Source organism: Dermacentor variabilis, chromosome 8 (genome assembly GCF_050947875.1).
Source record: "Dermacentor variabilis isolate Ectoservices chromosome 8, ASM5094787v1, whole genome shotgun sequence".
Taxonomy (NCBI): domain Eukaryota; kingdom Metazoa; phylum Arthropoda; class Arachnida; order Ixodida; family Ixodidae; genus Dermacentor; species Dermacentor variabilis.
Window position 1 is genome coordinate 166,409,761 of NC_134575.1, and position 6,548 is coordinate 166,416,308.

The window sequence follows — 6,548 nt, forward strand, 5'->3', positions numbered from 1 at the left end:
AGTGACGCACATTTTGTAACTGCCTTATACAAGCTTAGTGCAAGCACAAGAATGCGGAAAAAAATAAATTAATAACTTGCTCTATGAATACACAAACAGATCAACACAAATGGTAAACACCGCTTTGAAGACACGTGACCGTGACAAAGCGCAGTGCTGTGCCGGTTGAAACTGCCATCCACAAAAGTATTGAGCAATGCTTAAAACAACAAGCCATAAAGTGCTGAAAGACTGCATTTGTAACGTACCTATTTTAATTCAAATTTCTTGAATATAGGGCTCTCTTGCAGATAAGGCATCTGATCCAACTGACCTGATTTTACACCTGCTAAATGCATACAATGCACTCAGATATAACTGGTAATAATAATTATAACATGTAATAATAATTATATAATATATAACATAATTAACAATAATAACATATAACAATAATTAATAATTAATTATAATAATTAATAATAATAACATATAACAATAATTAATAATTATATAACATAATTTATAATTATAAAAGGCATTTAAAAACTTGATAGTATGATGAAGATGCATGAATAGAAAAGTTCTGTCCCCCTTGTACTTGTTAAAAAGGTGTAAGTACGACACATGTTCTTTTTTTTCCGCAATTTTTGCATCAATGACACCCGGGAACCTCGAACCCACAAAAAAAGAAGATACTGCTATGTTAATAGTGTTATGAATAATTTTTTGTGGAAGCTTTTTACAGACAAGTTGCAGTCTCGTTTCTCGAGGTTGAGCTGTATCATGCAAAATAACATGGAAAGTGGTGACATAGGAGCATGACACTATGCCATAATGTTCGTTTCAGTTGACTCTCTTGCCCTACAAGTCACTGCTCACTGTGACCAGTGATGGAACAGCAGTGTCTGTGTGATTTTCATCACACTTCTGTCCTATGCCATCCTTATCAGAGTTGGCGGCACATAGATACCCAAATTTCGAAAGTGTTGCTTTCTCAGGTGGTTGTTTTTGATTTGCTCAATATCAGTTGGCACTTCAGCTGCATCAAACTTCTTTTTTACCTCTTCAACAACAACATCAACAACAATCTTATGACACCTGTGTTGTCCTTCTAGTTGCCTACAAAGACCAGTTAATCTCACAACAACACTGACAGTCTCTACTATCTTCTAATGGGGAACAGGTGTGTCCCACCATGTGTTCCACATTGTTGTCGCTATGTGGGCTGGCTGGGGAGGCAACAACAGTAATATGTTTGCATATCTTAAAGTGATGCTTTTACTGTGTTATCACACCTTAGTCTTGCACTTGCTGCACAAGAACACTGGCTCACAGTCGTGGTGAAAGGCTTTTGTATGTTGAGCATATGAGTTGTATGCACTACAAAAAAAGTCAGTGATAGCACACATGTTGCTCTACCAGGCCTGATGCGGTTTCTTCTGACACTGCTGCTGATACTGACACACTGCTGTTTGCCTCGTACACTGTTGCAGCTGCATTAGACATGGCCGTCTCTGTATCTATTGCTGCCGTGTCACCTGTCATGGTAACTTCAGGTGGTATCCGGCTCGCTCCTGCAACAGAGATGTCGTTTGCCCCTTGAGGGCTCTCGTCATCAGGGCCAATAATTTCGTAGGCATTGTCTCCTGCATCGAAGAACCAAAAAGAACAGCCTGAATTAATAAATATAGCTCTAAAAAGTACGGACATCAAAACTTAACCACAAGCTTTGCACATCAGTGACCAGGCTTAATGAATAGTACTTGCAGGAGGAGGTACACAATTGTGTGTGTACATTACAGTTAAGCCTCATTAGAAGAGATACTCAAGAGGCACGGGAAACATGTCTCTCGAAACCAAAAATTTTTAAACACTCAGGAGCCAGACTAGATCACTTTATTATGCATCCAGACTAAAGTATGTTTAGATATATCTGAAGGAATAATTGCTCAGGGTGGCCTAAAGGGCCCCTAAACCACTTCTCGACATTTTTTGAACATTTCAAGTAAACACACGCATCAAAATTAGAATGCCGTCACAACTGACGATGCCAAACGCCACAGTGCGTAGCACTGTGGGATCACCACAATATGAAGAAAATGACCCCGTGCGTTTCTCTGGGCCTATCCTGCACCCCCCCCCCCCCCGTTTGTCCTGACATCACCAGGCTGTCTCGGATGATGTCACCAGTTTCCGGTACTGTCGATTGGTCGAACGAAAGTGTACGACTACCAGCAAGGCCTGCAAGCAAATACACACTCCTTCCTCGTCGCGTTGCTCGCGATGCCATTGTGGGCAGCCAATGGGGGCAAAGAACAGAAACACCAACAGAAGGGTCTCCCTATACGGCTCTTCAACTAGAGTCACCATACAGTTCTATTGTATTGGCGAGGTCATTAGCGCCACCCCTCGCAGGACGACAGGCCTGCGTGGCAGCAACAGAGCTCGCTGGTGATGGCCTGTCCCGTAACATTTGGAGGTGTACTAGGCAAGGAAAAGACAATACTGTCCAGATGGCGTGTACCAGATGAAACAGTAAAATGAGCGGGGACTACCTTTCGATAATCAAACACACGTAGCTCCACTATTACTCCACCATTTCGAAAAATTCGTGGCTAAGTGTTCGTTGCCTTAACATGTACAACTGCAACACCGCAACTAAATTTCAACCTCGGTGGTTTAGGGGCCGTTGAGAGAAGACATTCACTGCTTTTTAGTGACTAGATTGTGTTAGCTTCCTTCCTAACTTCTGGAAGTTAAACACTTGACTTTGCAAGCCTTGCTGCGCGCAGGACCTTTGAGGTGCTCTTAGACGCTCGTCAGCTTCAACTGCCGACACTTTCTGCCCTGCACTGTCCTCGTTGCCCTCCTTTTCTAGTTCATGCTTAAAGCGACATGCGCATTTGACTTGTGTGAGGATTGCGTGATCTTTACGCCCTTCGGAGCACACAAGGTGCATGAAGTGAATGTGTCTGGGTTGTGTCCCTTCGAAGTAGTGAATACTTAAAAAGTCATTAGTAACAAGGGTGTCTCTTGTGTACAGTGTTGTTAACGTGGCAAACATCGGAAAACCAACCAAACCATTTTCAGATGCCTCTTACAACCAAGTGTATCTTGTAATGAGATTCTACTGTACTGAATATTTTTCATCTATGGATCATCTGCATGTACATATGGTCACAAAGACATGTTGTGTGGAATGGCGAATCAGGAAAAAGCTCGTACTCTTACTTTTTTCCCTAACATAAGCAGCTGATAACAATATGATAAAAAGCAAGTAATGAGGCTAGCATGGAACATAATGCTTCAGCTCTAAAGTTTTTTGGGCCCACATCATTCTTTCATATGACATAAGGAAACAACTTGATAGCAGTAATGGCTGTATGTGATCTGAGTTGATTAAAACAAACAATACGTAAGGTTGCCCTGTATGTAATTTTATCAGAGTGCTTTTTAGATGTCCTGCTGGCGATCGTGGCTGCACGATGTTTCTCATGCTTTTTGGCATGATTCCTTTCTTTTCCACTCCACTCTTTTTTCTGGTTTTCTCCTCTTTCCCTTCCCCCTTGCATAAAATAGCACACCTGAAGTATCAAATCTGTTGAATTATTGTGTGTATCAAACCTGATAACGTGTGGGCTTCTCTGTGGTCTGTGTTGTATTTTTGCGCTGTGCAAGTCAATTCAAGATGAAAGATGGAATGTCCCTGCCTTTAGTTTAATTATATATATATATATATATATATATATATATATATATATATATGTCTCTCTAATGTTTTGAAATATATGTACTTTCAGGAGTGCCTGCAGGCTCTTCTCCCCTGCTCCAGTGACGAAAAGGAGAGCCTTTTATGTACCATAGTCAAACATTCACAGGTTTTCGCTGTGCCCATTACATCACTTATCATATGGATCTGTCACAATACAGAGTAGCAGTGGTCCATAATACTAGCCCATCCCAACATAACTATAAATTAGCACATACCGACATGCTGTGAAACAGCTGTTGCAAAGCCGCTGGTGCTGGCAATTTCCACAGCACTGCAGTGGTACAGCCGAGTGCCACCTGTACAGTGACAAATGCATATGCATGTTAGCAACTCAGTAGTTGCTGATGGTTTCATAAGCTTTACACAACACAATAAAGTAATCTAGACAACTTTGTTGGAACAAATACACATAATTAGGACACCATTTAAACACTAACACGTTAAATTGCCCCCAATCTCTCACTCACTAAGGGATAATACTACTAAAACATCGGTGGAGAGCTCAGATTAACACAGCCCATAAAGGACAAGCTTTCTTTGAGGAAAACAGCTATAACAGTGGTTAGTTTTCTCGATCATTTTATGTGCTAGCTTTGATTTAAATGTCATGCACTACTATAAAATATCAAGTGACGCATTTCTAGCAGCAGAAGGCGTCGTCAGCCTCATGGTACAACTGATTTTTGCACTGTTTGTGTCAGTGAGCCCACACATACAAAGAAAACCGAATTCACACATACATGTGCAGTGCCAAGTGCACTCCTCCTCCTGAAAACGCAGCCACCAGTTCCAATGCTGCTGAAAGGACAGGTTATATAGAGTGTGAGACTGCATGGAACTACCACTTATGACTAAGTGTAGGATCTGCTGATTGGAGAGGTAGTCACATGCTATTTCTAGTCTCTTTTAGAAGCATTACTAAAGGATGAATTAAAATCTATTCATAAGTCACGAATTCCACGCATCCACAGTTCGGTTAAATAACTTGTGAGAAAAAGACATGTTTACCTGGAATAGCAACCTTTTTCCTGCTGCAAAACTTTCCTTCGAATTAATGAAATAACTTTACAGCGTCATAAGATATTGTGTTTCTCGCAACTATTTGCCAGCAATGGCGAGTTACAGTGTTTATATCTGACTCATTGGGCGACAATACTGCCAAACACAAATGCTTCACGAACACGAGAACACGTCCCTCGCAGAGAATAGCAACCATATATGCCTCTGTGAGACATGATCGCACCTTTGTGGTCAAAGTGTACATTAGAACGACACCACCACCTCATTAAAAAAAAGCCTCAGTACAAGGCAGCAGCCAACTGCATAATGTGAAATTGCAACTGATGTCCACTTACTGGTGGCCTGTGTTTGAGTCACTTCTGGCAGTTGACTGGTGAGAAATGCACGTCCTGGGTTGTCCCTACAAAATATACAGGGTTATGTCAAATGTTGAAAATATATATACACTGGCATTTCATAAGTTGTAAAGCAAATGAGTAAACTAATAAACAAGTGTAACGTAAACAGAGTACACATGATAAGATAAGCTGTCAACTGGTAATGCATTACGCGAAAAACCTAATGCATAGGAAAGACTATACGTATACACACGAAGCTGACAAACAATTTAATTCGCTCTAGGTTTTTTCGCGTAGTATATTCAAATTATTATGTCTCGTGGTTAGAGCAAAATTAGTGTAAATTACGTACTAAATTATGTACCCTGGAAAACTTTTCTTCAATATGCACCTGTGCGCGCTGCGAATGCGTAGCGTTGTAAAATTTACGTACATGACATTTAACATAGTTGCTGAACACGGATTTCCTTTGCCCTGTGTCGTGTACAGTGAGCTACATATATCTGCCCCCCCCCCCCCCCCCTTTTCGTACTAGCCATACTGCGTGCCCCTGCACCTATACGCACGTCAAAAACCTCACGACACAGAAAAAAAAAACGCTAATCACCCATGCCTGCATGTTTTAGTGGGCCTAACCTAACCAAGCATGGGCTGTTGCTTTTTATAGTAAACACAAGCACCGTGCTCATTGCAAGTATGTATCATGTCACTAAGCAAATATGCAATTTCATTGTACCACTAATTTTTTATCACTTGGATATATCTGTTGAGAGGCAAGACAAAAAGCAGTCACTTCTCAGAACTAATCAGCATTTTAAAAAACATTTCTAACTTTTCAACTACACTTTCTGCTATGTGTCTGTCTCCAGAGAGCATACTTGATTTGACTATCCAATCAGAGACATTACATAAATATACCATGTTAAGATGACTGCCTGGAGCACATGAAAATTTTCAGCTTGGTGTAACATACTGTATCTTGATTTTGTTGACATTTGGTCAAATGGTACACCCAATATACCCACATACTAGTTTTCTTGTCCAAATTGCATGCCAATGTATTTTGATTTTGTGGCATTGGCTCCTCTGCACTATGTGAAGTCGCGCTGCACTGGCTCTTTCACATCCTCGTGTCCTTGCAGCTGCCTTCTTGCGTTATATAAAGCGGGTGCCTGAAAAATGTCGTATGCAAAAGTCAACACAAGGGCATAGTGCAAAACAGCATCAAGACAGTCAAGGCCATGGCAATAAAAGAAAGTCTTAGCTCTTAGTCTTCCTAGTGAAATGCATGCAAAACATCCAAATGACTGCAACAGTCAACTGCTAAACTAACTTCAATTTTTAGATTGAAGCAAAAAAACAAATAACCAACAGTTCATCCTTGTTTGTCACGAATGTTACAATACTCCTGCTAATGAATAGAATATTGGTCATTT

At 40.7% G+C, this 6,548-nt stretch overlaps 1 long non-coding RNA gene across 1 annotated transcript; it reads right to left on the minus strand.

Annotated features, from left to right (window-relative positions):
* Nucleotides 1–719: 719 nt before the first annotated feature.
* Nucleotides 720–6,279, minus strand: LOC142591663 (uncharacterized). Its single transcript, XR_012830483.1, has 4 exons — nt 6,142–6,279; nt 5,110–5,174; nt 3,970–4,050; nt 720–1,628 (listed from the first exon to the last, which is right to left on the minus strand). It is a non-coding gene; the product is annotated as an uncharacterized LOC142591663 (long non-coding RNA).
* Nucleotides 6,280–6,548: the final 269 nt, after the last annotated feature.